This window comes from Melopsittacus undulatus, chromosome 19 (assembly GCF_012275295.1).
Source record: "Melopsittacus undulatus isolate bMelUnd1 chromosome 19, bMelUnd1.mat.Z, whole genome shotgun sequence".
NCBI lineage: Eukaryota > Metazoa > Chordata > Aves > Psittaciformes > Psittaculidae > Melopsittacus > Melopsittacus undulatus.
This window is the reverse complement of record NC_047545.1, coordinates 2,067,785-2,082,627: the sequence shown is the minus strand read 5'-3', so window position 1 is coordinate 2,082,627 and position 14,843 is coordinate 2,067,785. Positions and strand designations below refer to the sequence as shown.

General features: G+C 47.2%; 1 protein-coding gene across 2 annotated transcripts in view; it reads left to right on the top strand.

Annotated features, from left to right (window-relative positions):
- Positions 1 to 14,843, top strand: part of GNG7 (G protein subunit gamma 7) — a 58,762-nt gene that overhangs the window by 18,716 nt on the left and 25,203 nt on the right. For both annotated transcript variants that reach the window (XM_034071007.1, XM_034071008.1), the window contains one exon: positions 3,095 to 3,173. The gene's annotated coding sequence lies outside the window, so the exon portion shown is untranslated. The remainder of the gene's footprint in view (positions 1 to 3,094; positions 3,174 to 14,843) is intronic.

The following is a 14,843-nucleotide window of genomic DNA, read 5'->3' as shown; positions in this document are numbered from 1 at the left end:
TTATCTGTCAGCCAGTAATGCTTTCATTCAGGCCTGTGGTATAACATGGAACAGTTCCTTGATTAGGGAACCATCAGGCATCTTAAAAGGAGTCTTTTGCTGGTTTACAGATTGTTTCCATGAGCTATTCTGCATTCTCTAAGGGTGCTGAATGACTTCACATCATCCCTTGGGTTAGGGTAGCTAGAGCTCCATATCAGCCCCACTGCTGAGTTGCCTGCAGCAGGCTCTTAGCAGAGAAGGGCTCCCTTCTGGAATGGGAATCTTGAAGCTCTTCTATACAAATAGCATGCTCTGGTTTTGAAGCCCCAAGTGAGTTTGTCAGGAACATTACATGTCAGCCTTCCTTTGCTAAGGTTGGTGGCTTGTTCACCATATGAATGCAGCACCTCTGACTTTCACACTTTTTCATGTAGTGAAGCATTCATTAAAAATCATAAAGACTAGTAGCACAATAGGATCATAGAATGGTTTGGGTTGGAAGGGCCCTTAAAGCTCATCCAGTCCCAACCCCCTGGAACTGGCAAGGACCCCTTCCACTGGAGCAGGTTGTGTCCAACCTGGCCTTGAGCACTGCCAGGGATCATCAGTCCTTCTCTGCAGAAGGATGAGTCTTTGAATCTTGTATTTCTAGACTCTCTCCAACCTTTTCATTAATCACGGTTGGAATGGTTGATAGCCCTGTTTGCTGCCTGCTCCATGATCTGCCAGATCTTGGAGTGTCCAAGGGAAGTATAGCAAGTTTTTCCTGCTGATGAGCTGGAAGATCCTGGTGGAAAGAATTCCATAGACTCTGCCTCCCATATTGTTCCTGGCACTGCAGGTTTTCTGGTGGGCTGGAATGGATGATCTGGTTTCCTTCGAGCCTTGCCCTGACTTTGAGGGAATGTTGGCAGCTGCAGGCTCCGGCCCTGGGACATGCTTTGCATAACCAACTGTTGCTGCTTCCAGTTAGTTTGGAAAGGAATTCCCCTCCTTGCTGCCCACTCCCTCTTCAAGGTATCTCTTCAAATGCTGGTACTTGTGCTGCCAGCCACATGCATGTTGGCAGAGCAGGCTTGAGAAGGGGGTTCTGGCCCGCACTGTCAAATAGGGCAGCACAGGTCATGAATGTCCAACTGTGATGAAGTTGGGTTGCTTTTTCCCCCAAAACCTGTTGTTGTGATAGTTTTCCATGACGATTTCCATGTTTCTAATGAGAATGGTAGAGCCACTCAATTCGAGCCACGTCTTGAATGACGACTCAGGTTCTCTGTTCAGGCTCTGTTGCCAGTAAGTGCTGCTGTGCAATATCCTCCTGGAGGAAACTGCAGCCTGCTTATCAGCTGTGTAGGAAATGGTTCTAAATGGGAGATAGGGGAGTGTCTGCTGTGAGCATGGCTGTCCATGCAGGGAGAGGTTTGTGCTAGGTAAGTGAATGCTGTACTTAACATAGACCTCATAGCAGCCTTCCAGTATCTGAAAGGGGGCTATAAGGATGCTGGTGAGGGACTCTTCATTAGGGACTGTAGTGATAAGACAAGGGGTGATGGCTTCAAACTTAAACAGGGGAAGTTTAGATTGGATATAAGGAAGAACTTCTTTACTGTAAGCATGGTGAGGCACTGGAATGGGTTGCCCAGGGAGGTTGTGAATGCTCCATCCCTGGCAGTGTTCAAGGCCAGGTTGGACAGAGCCATGGGTGACCTGGTCTAGGGTGAGGTGTCCCTGCCCATGGCAGGGGGTTGGAACTGGATGACCATAAGGTCCTTTCCAACCCGAACTGTTCTATGATTCTAACACACAGGGCAGCAAGCTGAGGACCTTTTGCCAGCTGGGAAGTGCCTGATGAACATGCAGGAGCATGTCCAGTCAGGTTACCACCTTGGCTCTGACAGGCTTGGTTTTGATGTCGGTAAACAGGAGGCTGTGCGGTCACGCTCTGCTCGGTCCCACTGCTGAATATCATGTTCTTTACCTTTGTGCTGGGAGAAGCACAGAAGGAAAGAGGGGGCAGAGTTTATCCCAGCACACTGAGGTCAAGGTTGTTTTCCCTCTTTGAGCAAGAACAGACCAGCCCCTGGAGTCGGATTCTGCAAGCCCATAAACAAAAGGCTTGTTTCTGCCGAAAGCCAAGGATGGGATTGTGTTCATCCGGAAAGTTGTTGGGGGGGGTTGGAACTAAATGATCTTAAGGTCCTTTCCAACCCTTGCTATTCTGTGATCCTCTTGCTCTGGCCTTCATGTTTATGTGGATAGCTGGCATTTGACACTCTCGTTTGGAATGTTGTCTTTGTGGGAATTGCTGTTAAAAAAAAGGAATATTTTCAAGTTCTTGGTTTTTGGCTGTTTTTACCGTTTTCCTGAAATCTGCAGGGGTGGAGGTGAAAGGGGCAAGGGCAGCCACGGCCTAAACCCCAGTGGAGAGTAAATGACGTGGGTTTTGCTCCTTTAAACAAAACAAACCCAACCAGATTGTTTGTGTTCAGGCAGCAAGCGCAGAAAACAGGCAGGCTTAGCTTGCAGCTCACATGGATTCTTGGAATGAAACCCTAGCTCTGCTTACAACAGCTTTGCCTTCAGTTGGGCTGACCAGAGGAGGGTTGAGCAATGGCTTACTGGTAAGCAGGAAGGAGGATGTCCCACGGAACTGGGTAACGTGGTGTAGCAGAGCAGCATCTCAACATGGGGGAAAGCCAACACGAGCTGGTTTCTCTCTGGCTTGTTTTGAATGCTTTCCTAAGACCAGCTTATTTGTGTATCTTGTGGTGTTTCTCAAAACCAAAACTTGCTGGTTTGTGTTTAGCCAGAGGACTCTACTTGTTTCTTTGCTAAAACACTGCTCTGCAGCATTCCCCTGCCCCAAAATGTGCAAACAACTCTCCCTCTCCCCCATGGGGGCTTAAGCTCAACATCTCAGGTCCCACATATAAGAAGGATGTAGACCTGTTGGAGTGGGTCCAGAAAAGGCCACAAAGATGCTCTGAGGGCTGGAGCAGCTCTGCTCTGGAGACAGGCTGAGATATATGTTATTCCTAATGATAACTTCATTAATAATGAACTGTCTATTTAGTGTATCAGTGATGGATCTCCTGAATTCCTCTTCTCTTGCCAGGAGGAATCACAACCGGGATCCCCAGCAACAAGCACAACCTGCGAGGCAGGAGCTGGAACTGCTTCACTGCAGTAAGGAGGTGAGCAAGAGCTTCAACCTTTTGCAACCTGTGGTATCGTTTCATTATTCATTTGCCTTCCTCTGATGATGAAGTTTTACCTGGTACAGTGGAAGATGGTACAGCAAATGGTACCACTGTGGTGGTTGTGATCTGGGGGTGCTGTTCTGGTTTGACTCTTGATGCTCCTGCTGGTCTGAGACAGAGGGTGGTGATTCCTCACTACCCATATGGAGCAGTGTCATGTAACAGTAATCCACCTCGTTAATTAGGGAAGAAGATCTGTAGATTCCAAAGATGACATGTTCCTCTGAGTCAGAAGGCATGAGGTGTTCGTGGGAGCCTTTGTTCTTGCTGGGAGACAAGGGAAGCTGTGGGCTTCAGCTGCTGTAGCTGGATGATGAAGTTCAGGTTCCTTTTTTATCTAGCCTTTGCTGGTAAGCATTTACCTGTAGCACACGAACACAGGATGCTACAAATGATGGCTTCTTTATTCCATATAGCAGTGGTTTTGCTCTGTGCTGGAATATTAAATGTTCCACACGACTTGTCTTCTCCCTGCCCTCTAAGCAGAATGGTCAAGGGTAGAGGCAGGAGATGCAACACATGATTCAAGGTGTGTGCCTCGCTTGTCCTGTGCTTTGTGACCTCTTGTCTTTGGCTCCACATGCATCCCACTGAAGCTGTTGCTTCTCTGACAACCATAATGATTTTTGTCCATTCTGCTGAGGGCAGCTCTTGCAAATAACCTTGTATTCCATTAAAATGAAATGATTTGTTCCAATCTTCCCTATACAAACAATCAACACTAAAGCATTGTCTGGTAGTGCGGACTAACAAAGCCTGTAATTAGTAATCTCCAGTTAATGGAGCAGCGTGGTGATTAAAGCCTCATGACTTTTCTATAGAAGAAATAAGTTAAACATTAGTTGTGCTGGTTTAAATTGTCCATGAGCTTTGTATGAGCTCTGAGAGCAGGAAAAATCAGCACCTTTCTGAAAGTTTTAGACTTATTTTTTCCATTTTGTTGGTATTTTCCCTGTGTGTCCCCAGATACAACACTGAAGTTTGATTTAAACTGCAATGGTGGGGTTCACCTCCTAGTGAGCTTCATTGACCTCACTGTGTAAAGGAGATGGGCCACAGTAGATGGGTAAACTTTGGTGTTCTTGAAGGCAAATGCCAGTGAGGTTAAGCATGGCATTTGATCTACACCAGGTTCCTTCCCTTTTTCCATTTCACCAGCATGTTTCCACTGCTTCCTTTTCCAAACCTTGCAGTTTTACTCCCAACCTTGTCTTCACATATGGTTTTCCTTCAGAGGTCTTGAATCTCATGTTGCCATGCAGATGGTGTTCTGTGGCACCACACGTGACGCGATGCAGTTGGGTCTAACCACATCCCATTTGTCCATTATTGTCCTGCTGGTCACCAGATGCTGACTTTTAAGTGCAGCTGCTTCTATAAAATACTTAGAAATTGTTTTAGTAGTCTTTAAATAAATTGTTGCTGCTTGGAAGGATCAATAGCTGAAGATTTCACAGTAAAAGGTGGGCTGCAGTATGTGAATATTGGTGTCCCCTTCCTCTGGTTGCCTCCATCTTCATAGTGTAGTACTTGACATGAGTGCTTTCCATGGAGCTTCACAAGTGCCTTTGTGCAGCAGTAGTCCTTTTGTGAAATCCTGTATTTCCTGTCCCATGTGTGAAATACCAGCAAGGTAAAGGAATTTATGACAAGCCCATGGCTGAGAATAGAGTAACTTGCTCCCATAGTTGTTGTCCTAGGGATGGATTATCTTTAGATCAAGGGTGCTGTATTTCAAAGAGGAGGAGTGTTGCTTGCTTCTATTAGTGTACCCATTGGAACTGATGGGGCAGGAGGCTGAGTGCATGTTTCAGTCCTCCCCATTTTCAGGAAGCGTTTGATATCCACACTGGGCATCTGAGGTCTGGGTCCAGCTGATGCTGCTTTGGGGCAGGAAGACAAACGGGTGCTGTTCTGCAGCAGCAGAAGTTGCTGCGGCAGCTCCAAAGAGCTAAGATCTGTGTGAGTCCAAAGGCAGTGGGTTCTGTGTGTCACAGGAAGGCTTTTGGAGATAAAAATGATGGCTAAATGTGCCTTTTGGGCATCAAATCGTCTACACCACTGTTCATTTGAGTGGGGGAAAAACTCCATCTGGAGTAACTGCTTGCATTGAGCTGGTCTGAACTGCAGAGGTCTCTGTTAAGCCGCTTAAGCCGGTGGAGTATTTAAAACTGGAAAGCTCTCTTTGTTATGCTGTGGCCTTTAATATTAAATAACGTCTGTACATTTGAATCAAGGAGACTATCATGCAACCATAGCTGTAACCGCAGCTCCAGCTAACAGTGCAGGCCAGCCAGCCCAGTGGAGCGAGGCACTGCAGCGCTTGGAAGCGGCAGCTCAGCCTTTGCAAGGAGGAAGATGGTTTTTGTTGCTGCTCTGAGCACTGCAGGGCAGTCCCAAGGCAGAGGTGCCCTCAGGATGCCCAGGGTGTCAGCAGATGGCAGCACCTTGCCCTGTGCTGGCTGTTATTTCTGGCCGGGAGATGCCTTGCTCCCCTGGATTCAACACCACAGTCTAGACTTACTGACAGACAGGATTCTTCTCCTGTTAGGTAAGCAAGATGTAGACGCCCATTATGCAAATTCCCAGCCATAGTGTCCCTCTGTAGCATACTTCAAATTGTCTAAATAAGGTGGTGTTTCATACAAAAACTTGTGGCCAGGCTTTTGGGCAGCTTTCAGCCCTCTCTGCTTGATGTATTTTCCCCTTGGAGATGGCTTATGGGTGCACACTGAGTGCTTTTTGCCCTCTGTCCAGATGTGGAACCATAGCAGGAGGCAGGCTGCATAAAGAACTAATGCTTTTCACAGGAAAAACTTAATGACCAGTAGCTTGTCTCTGTCACTGCAGCACACTACTCATACAAGCATCTCCATGGGTGTTGCTACATAAACCATAGATTCAACAGGCGTTTTTTGGTGTCCCTCTGTAGCATACTTCAAATTGTCTAAATAAGGTGGTGTTTCATACAAAAACTTGTGGCCAGGCTTTTGGGCAGCTTTCAGCCCTCTCTGCTTGATGTATTTTCCCCTTGGAGATGGCTTATGGGTGCACACTGAGTGCTTTTTGCCCTCTGTCCAGATGTGGAACCATAGCAGGAGGCAGGCTGCATAAAGAACTAATGCTTTTCACAGGAAAAACTTAATGACCAGTAGCTTGTCTCTGTCACTGCAGCACACTACTCATACAAGCATCTCCATGGGTGTTGCTACATAAACCATAGATTCAACAGGCGTTTTTTGGTGTCTGAGGGCTGTAAGCGTGCATCCCTGGGAACAGAAGGGTTAGAGGGTTATTTGTTAGCTGTTTACAGGGGAAATAACACACTCTGCCCTGTGGTGTCTGCAAAACAAGTGGTGTTTGAATGCTCCAGCTCATGTTGACAGCCAGGAGTAAGACTTTGCCCTTTGCAGTGCTGGGTGGGACTCTCCCTTCCTCTCGTGTGGGCTGTAATCCCATCCCTTCCTGCATGGGAAGGCTGCCTGTCCTTCAGCCTCCTCCTGCATTAATCCCTGAAATGTGCTCTGCATGTTAAGTAATTGCAGCCTGCAATTACTGACTCGTGATGTGATCATCTGCAGCTTCCCAGTGCATCTGTGCTCCTGGTTACTTGCATGAGTTACACTGTCTGTCTGCTTCCAGCAGCATTATATAAACCATCTCATTTAGAAAGTGTATTTTAACATTTCTGCTTGAAGATGTGAGATAATGAGAGGGGGTGAGCGTTGCTGAGTCAGTTCTTAGTGGCTCTGCTTTTTGTCCTTCCTGCCCTCCCACATGCTCCACCTGGGGATGGAGTTAACCTTCAGCAGTGACAGCCCCCCTGGGCTTTCCTCTCAACACATAGCAGTAAACAGAGCCTGGTTTCCTATTCTCCTGTTCCTTGGCCTGAGATAGCAGTTGAGGCTTTTGGAAGAGCCCTGGCTGAGGAGCTTTGGAGATCTGGGAAGGAAGCTTGCCCTGAAGTTTGGGCAAGCCGCTGCTCTGTCCTGTCCTTGCCAAATGGGCAAGCAGCCAGGATAACTAAATCAGCCTTGGAAACACTGAAACTCGAAGTAAAGGGGCATGTATTTGTATGGGTCAGCCCGGAAAAGAGAAGGTTGTGTGGTGACCTCATAGCAGCCTTCCAGTATCTGAAGGTGGCCTACGAAGATGCTGGAGAGGGGCTCTTCATCAGGGACTGCAGTGATAGGACAGGGGGTGATGGGTTCAGACTGAAACAGGGGAAGTTCAGGTTAGATCTAAGGAGATGGTATGGTGGCATCTGTGGTGCAGGTCAGCAGGGTTTGTCTGGCTTGTGATCCTTTTGAAGTTTAGAGCTGCCTAAGCACTTTTCTATTGGTGTGCAATAATGCTTGCTGTGGGTTTTAAAGGAAGCCTTTTCTGGTGAGATGGGAAGCTCTGGCTGTGGGCTTAACTGGAAGAACAGTTCCTCCTCTGTCAACATGGGGAAAGGATCTGCCTGACTGGGAAATTAGGCTGAGACGGTGCAGGGGATTTAGGTGAACAATCCATGTTTCTAGAATTGAATTCTGACTTTCTAGTGTGAAAACCCTTAATCTCTTCTGTGAATCCCATTGAATTTGTGCTTTCTGATTGCAGAACAGAGTTGCAGAGGTATATTGTCATTAAACGGGTTATGTGTTTAGCTGGTTTTTCTAAGTATAGGTTTATATAAAAGTGACTAAACAGCACTAACTTTTTACCTCCTTCCAGCCAGTTTCCCATCCTAGTGCAGGGTGCACGTACAGCTGCTCTTGCTGTCTGGACAGGCTTGCATTCCTCAGCCCTGAGGCCAGCATTCCTCTGCTCCTCTGCACCAGCTCATTTGCTCAGTGTTTGTTTCAATTTGGACTCCTAGAACTGTCTCCAGATCACTTAAGCTGCCAGACACCTTTAATAGCTGTGCATACAGCCCCCACCCTCTGGCATTTTCATATCTTGTTCATACTTACTAAAATAAAGTGGATATTTGGCAAATTTCAGTCGCTTGGTGCTGTTGTTCACTGGAATGAACCTGGAATCCCCAAATGCCATTTGTTAAAACCAGTTGCAATTGGCTTAATAGACACTGAGCTATTTCAGTTAAAAATCTGAGAGGAAAGCTGCCTTTTTGGTTTGTAAGTTTTGGGGGCAGCTTGGACTGGAGCAGTCTCTGCTTTGGGTTTCTCCTCTGCTCTGTGCACACAGGAGCTCATGCGTGAGCTGTACCTTCCATAGACCTCAGCCTAAGGTGACTCAGTTTTATTGTCATTTGCTCCCCACCGTCCAGTGCCACAGGGAAAAATGTGTGTGCAAAAGTGTCTAGGAAGAGCCAAATGAGTCACCAATTAGTTTGGGTGCTGTGCTTCAGGTTCAGAACAGCATTGCTGCTTCTTACCTATCGCTTTCCTCAGTTTATGTCTGGCAGCTGTATCTTTGTCTGGGGAGAAAAATCCAAACCAGCCCCAAAACACAGACAATGCATCCTATGCCTCGATGGCTTTGATGTAATTCTGACCTCAGTGCCTCCAGCCTGAGCTGGAGTTGAGCTAAGACAGTGGTGTTGGGATTCTTCATCTTTTTGAAGTCTAGACCTAAGTAATAGACTTTCTGTGTAACCATGAGGACAAGGCCAGCACTGTGCCAGCTACAGTTATAGTAAATCACTGCTCTGGAAGAAACAGTACAAACAAATGAGGAACAACTTTCCTTGGAAGCCTCCCATTTGAATATTGCCATAGTCTGATTATATGTAATTGATTGTCAGCATTTGGAAGTGAACTAGCAGGTCTGACTGTTCATAGCCACAGTTTGGCCAAAGCCTGATTAAACTGTATTGTATCATCTGTACTCGAAGCTTCTTAAAGGTGAATCTTCTGGGACTCATCTTTGCATCTTCTGGTCTTGGCTTTAGTAGCTCTGAACCAAAGGGATGCTTTATTTCCACAGCAGATCTCCAATCTGTTTTGGTGTTTCTACAGATAGTCCCCAGCTTGGGGACAGCTTTGGTTCTCTATGAGATACCTGCTATGAGGACTTGTAAAGCATCTGCAAGAGAACACAAAAAAGCCTCAGTACCATGAGGACAGGCAGTTTTGTCCAAGAGATTTCCTTATAAAGTATTGCTACAGCTGCAAAGCTCTGCCAACAGGAGCGGTCCCTTTCTCTCCTTTTCCTTTCCTTTCCTTGTTGCAGTGAAGACTCTGCTTCTGCCAGAGTCACACCCAGTGACTGTGATCGATGCAGAGCATGAAGGTGGCTGAAGATCCACAATAGATGGAGTTGTGTGCCTGACTGTGGAACCGGAGATGCGGAGAGGGTAGTTGTGCAGAACAGTTGGGAAAGGCTTCCTTTCCCACTTTCTCAAAGCTGCTGAATAGTGGAAAAAGGAGAAGGGAGAACTTATGCAGGGGTTCAGGTTCAGAGGTATGTCCAAGACAACAATAAGGGCTATCTACCCTCATCTCCCATGGTTTGCTTGAATAAGCATAAGGGTGTGAGAGTGCAGTTAACACCCAAAATCTGCGTTCCAGCTTGAAGGGATGTGAAATACTTGAAGTGGGTATGACTGAAATGCTGCATGCATCACATGGGGATACACAAAGTGTATTTATTTTTGCTGGTGGTATCTCTTCCCATTGCTCTTAGATCTGATGCTTCCTTTGGTCTGTCTTGGTACTGATGTCCTTCAAATGAGTTGACGCCTCTTGTTTTCAGTAGCTTTGGGGAATGACCTCTCCTTTCCCACAGTCATGTGCTGGATTTCACAGCAAGAACATGTTTCTTGCTGGTTGCCATTTGAGCATCACACCTGGGAAATGCGTTACTGGGAAAGAATGGCTTGAAATAGGGTTCACAGGCCCAACAAGTTCAGTTTAAGTGCAGTTGGTTTTGGAAGGCTTGGGCAAAAAGGGTAGTCATGGTCCCTTAAGGACCCTGAAAGGCATCAGGAGGGGAGGTGAGCTCAGAGCTCGAGTTGAGTTGGATTGAACTGCCATAGCTGGAGAATGGGAACTGCTGCTCCGTTGTCTTTGTGCCAAAACAACCCTGGGAGTCTCCATGAGAGAAATAAAATGGCTTTGGTCCAGTATTTACTGTAGGATGGGGAAGAGCAGTGATGTGCTTCCAGGCCGTTCACACGGCTGGGGCTGTGTGAATCATCTTGCACGGTTACCCAGCTTGGGAGGTCGTCTGTCTGCCTTGGCCCTCCTTGACATCTCCCTTTCCCTTCCCACGATGGGAGGGGAGATGTGGTGATCTCCGGTGAGTTTCCTGTGGTTGGGTGACTCAAGCAGTACTCAGTTGTCTTACTAATGCTTCTCATGTGTCACTAGCCCGTGTGGCCTGAGCACCCAAAAACCTGCTTGTGGCTAGCGCCTGGCTGGCACATGGTGGCAACCATCCCACCTCTGGAGCCTCTGCTTCAAAGGCCAAATCCTGCTTGTCTCTTTAGGTTGCCTGGGAATATGCCATAAGGGTTTGTATGAAACTGTTCCAGAATGCAGCTCTTCGCCTGTCAGTTTTGCTTAATCAAAGCTGAGTTTAACCTGCTTGGTTTTGATGGAGCCTGGTGGTAGTAGTGGGTTTTCTTCCCGGTTCAGACCTTAGTCTGAACACCCTGTTTCTTTCAACAGCTTTTGCCTGGAGGCTGTTCCTGCATCCTTTTCCTAGGTTTGAAGCTTGCACTTCCACAGCTGCATTTCTGCAGTTTGATTTCTCTCTTGTAATATCCAACTGCTTTATTTTTTCCTCCCTCGAACAAATAGCAGAATTAATGTGGGTTGAAGGTGATGTGCAACCCTCACCCCTTTCTTTCTGTTGCTGTCAGGGCTTCCTCCAGTCTCAGATGTTCAGAGAGCAATAATTTGGCTCCTTTACACCATTGCTCCTTCTTAATATTACACTGAAATTAATAGAGGTAAAGATGCCATTGTTCTAAGTGTGCTTTGCCTTGATACTTCACTTGGCAATGAAAACGGTCAGTAAAGCATAAATTTGAGCTAGAACAATATTTCTTAATGCTTTCAGTGATTTCCTTACCCACTGTAGACTATGAGTGGTGAACAGATTACTTTGGTCCTCTGGCTGAAATCCCCTGTGAAATTCCTATCACTAAGCATCCCTGGTTTGCAGAGGCTTCCCAGAAAAGCCTGTGGAATTTCTTCACAGTCATTAGCTTCCAAACCTATGTCACAAAGTTGTGTTTGTGGAAGGATTATCCACATCCAGACATTGGCATCTTGCTCCTGATTTCTCTTGCAGTTTCCTCTGTGTTCCCCACCATAGTAGCATGTATGGTAGCATGTATCACCATAACCACCATGCCTCTGCCTTGCTGGTTGTCCTGCCAGTCCCACCACTGCTGTTCTCTGCACTGGAGGGCTGTTTGCAGGTCCATGTGGCAGGGAAGCCTTGGGCATCTGGAGACACCCAAGTCTGTTCCCAGCAGTGGTAACTCCGGGAATTGCAAGCACGGACGGATTAATGGCAAACAGAAATGCTATTTACATGATTCCAAGCAGAGAGAGAGAGGAAAACCAGTATTCAGGACTGCAGCTGCTGCTGAAACTTGGTTCAGTGCCAGTGCTGCCTGGATTGGTGCCTGCCTAAATCAACAGGCAGCTCAGTTTGAGGGAGTTCCAGGAAGGGCCTGAGAAATACGTTTTTACTGTGGTTGTGTCTTGCTCCTGCTGCCCTGACGTGGAGCCCTAAGCTCATGCTAGCTGGATCTTTGGTCTGAATAGGTATGCAGCACAGGCTGAGTGCTCCAGTCCTGCTCGCGCTCTCTGAAGGGGAATGTGAGTGAGCAGCTTCATCCAGCAGATTAATACTTGTGTTTTGCCTTTCCTTTTTCGTGTTCGGGCTGTTTATGTGGGTGATTTCAGGTGGAAAGCTTGTGAGTTGGTTGCATTTGAGGCAGCCTTTTCTGGAGCTGATAAATACATCCCGATGTATGAAGAATTCAGAGCAGCTTTGTAGAAACCGCATGGTTCGGCTTATGTGCTCTTCAAGTTGTCACAATGTCTGCAGGTCATTTCACAAGGAACAGGGATATAATGATTTAAAGAGCCCTTGCAAACAGCTCTGTGCTCTGTTTGGTCTACAGGCTGCTACATCTGCAAGTTACATTTTGGCTTTGCAGGCTTTGCCCTCTGTCCTATTCACCCTTTATGGTTGGCTGAAATAAGACACAGTGTGACACTGTGGGAACCAGGAGGGAAGCACTTGGGAAGTAGCTTAAGAGGGTTTGTTGGGATAGGGGGGAGGTGGCAAGCAGCACCTCACTTGTTTCTCATCATGAGTTTCCCACGTTGGTAGCAAGGCCATAAATTAGATGGGGAGCTCTGTTGTCCAGAAATATCTGGTATTTTAAAGACACTTATTTTGTTGCCAGAATATACCAAATGTACCAAAATGTTGCCAGAAATACCAAAGTATTTGTTGCTGTAAGATCAGCAGGCCTGGAGCCCTTCATCTTTGCCAAAGAGGTTGTTTGGTTTAATGTACTATTAAGATAAATTGCTGATTAGTTTGCCATTAAGAGCCTCCCTCTGACACGTTTGTAGACTCTTAGCTCCATGCTTTTCCAAGTGGCTGATTTGAAGGCTTCTTTAACTGCTACCTTATTGAAGGGTCCAAAAAGAGGTGACAGCAGGGGGGGATCTATCAGCAAGGCTTCAACTCTCAAGACCTGAAGCTGTTGTGCAAGAAAGGGTGTCTGATATAATCAGGCACAGAAGTACCACCGAGCTTGGAGTGGAGGAGGGTAACTGAAAGGCTTCCATGTGTTTTATCCTGTGTTCAGGTTGGATATAAAGAAGTTCTTTACTCTGAGGGTGCCCAGAGAGGTGGTGAATGCTCCATCCCCGGCCAGGTTGGACAGAGCCCTGAGTGACATGGTCTAATGGGAGGCATCCCTGCCCATAGCAGTGGGGTTGGAACTGGATGATCTTAAGGTCCTTTCCAACCCAACCCATTCTATGATTCTGTGACCTAATCTCGAGCTGCCCAACAGGCCAAAAGCAGCTGATTCATTTATGATCAATCTTATGTGGAAAGGAAAATGAGGAGGACTGTGGGGTTAGGTTTGATGGTAGGATGCTGTACAGCCCGCTGTGTGACTCAAGCGGGCTACATTCCTGCTTTTGTCTTCTTCAAAATGTGATGAAGAGTTAACGCCAGTGCTTTTAATTAAGTTGTTTGCATTCATCAATGGGTGAAAACAGCTGGAGGGCAGATAGAAGCTATCCTTCATGTACAAAGCAAGTCCAACAGATTGTAGTTTGTCCCTACAAGACAAAGTTACAGCACAGTGAAGACTAACCACATGGCTGTGCTGATGGTGAGTTTATTCTGCTCAAGTTGATGGACGTGCTAAGCTTATCTCGCCTTAGGAGGCCTGTAATAGACCTGGAGAGGTGACAAACAAGTTCTCGGTGCAGACCTGTAATGCATTAAGCTTTGTTTTGATTAACATTTTATTTGCTGTACCTGCTGCTTTTGAATCTGCCTTATGGCTGATGCTGATTCCCCCCAGATAGCACTGTTTTTCCCCAGATAAAAGCCACAGAACCATAGCCTGGTGCTCTGACAGTGACAGCAGTACACACTGATGACCACAGGAGCTTCTGTTGTTTATCTGGGTGACCACAGGGTCATTTGTCACGCAGTAACCGTTCAGTTAGGCTGTGTGCAGGAGAAACAGCAAGCCACACTTCTCTTGGCAATACAGTGAGCCAAAGCTCAGCTCAGTCTCCCCTCGGGCAGGTTCAAGCCATTCCCCTTGGCCTGTCCCTACATCCCTTGTCCCAAGCCCCTCTCCAGGTTCCCTGCAGCCCCTTTAGGCACTGGAGCTGCTCTCAGGTCTCCCCTTCAGGAGCCTGCTCTTGTCCAGGCTGCCCCAGCCCAGCTCTCTCAGCCTGGCTCCTATGGGATCTGCTCCAGCCCTCGCAGCATCCCCATGGCCTCCTCTGGCCTCGCTCCATCAGCTCCAGGTCCCTTTGGTGTTGGGGACCTCAGAGCTGGATGCAGGACTCCAGGTGGGCTGAGGTGCTGGCACACAGTGAGTGCTGTGTAAGCTGCTTCTTATGTTGGAAGGAGCAGATGAGATCCAGTGGTCATAGGGGATGACCCTCAAGTCCTGGAGCTTTAGAAATCATAAAACCAGTAGCTATGGACTGCTGGTTTCCTGCACATTTTCCTTCCTCTCCTGGCTGCTATGCAGGATGAGCAGCTTTGCACAGTGAATCCTGCTGCAGCCTGAGCACTATAGAAGCTGTATGTGTAGAGGCTGACCCTTTCTGTTGTAAACTTCTCCTTTCATTGAAGTTCACAGCTTCAAAACACTGTCCACAAATTAATCTGAACCTGGAAGTTGAGCAGAGGAGCCTTAATCTGTGCCATTTGTAGAGTTTGTGCTGTTCTAATTGTGGGATTCTGCAGAACCACTTTGTGAGTGCTACAAAGAACAAATGGACACAAGCAGAACAGGCTGATGCTGGAGGAGCAGCTTGTTCCAGGCATCTGTGCTGTGTGCTGACAGCAGAGGACTCCTGCTTCTGGTCAGGACAGGCTGCACTGCTCTAAAAGAGACAAGTTGTACCCTTCTGGCTGGGTCACTGT